Raw genomic sequence first — 641 nt, forward strand, 5'->3', positions numbered from 1 at the left:
AAAATGCTAGGTCTTCATTAAAGGTGTGATGGTTAAAGGGACATGTCCCGCCCACTTCTATGTTTCTTTTCCGTTTTGAAATTTCATAAAAATGTAAAACTATTGATGTCGTTCTTCTGCAAAGAAGAATATATTATTCTTTTTCTCTCATTTTTAAATACATTGACTTAAACACAAACAATAAAAAGAATGCATTCAGTAAGGAGTTGTTGAAAATATGAATAATTCAATCAGTACATTCAAGGGGGCAAAAAGACCTTTAGAATTATTTTAATTAAAACATTGTATTTCATATGCCATTATTCTATAATGAGCCTAAAGTATAAGATACATCTTAATCATGACTTTCATGATTACAAAAGACTTTGTAATAATTATCCAGTAATTTATGTAGAATTAAGCCAAATACACTGAAACACTAAAATTAACCTTATTCATTTATCCACTTTAAATAATTTCAAACAAAAATATGAAGAAGAATGTTTAATTTCTACAAAAAAAAAAAAAAAAAAAAAACAACTGTTAACTAATTATTTCTACAGCTGTGTGTTTAGGTTTTTTTGTGGAAGGTACCCCCTGACGTGAATGTTATGTGTTCATATAAAACCAGTAAATCATAAAAAATGAGCCGCCCAGCCTCG

Source organism: Sphaeramia orbicularis, chromosome 10, assembly GCF_902148855.1.
Source record: "Sphaeramia orbicularis chromosome 10, fSphaOr1.1, whole genome shotgun sequence".
Lineage (NCBI taxonomy): Eukaryota > Metazoa > Chordata > Actinopteri > Kurtiformes > Apogonidae > Sphaeramia > Sphaeramia orbicularis.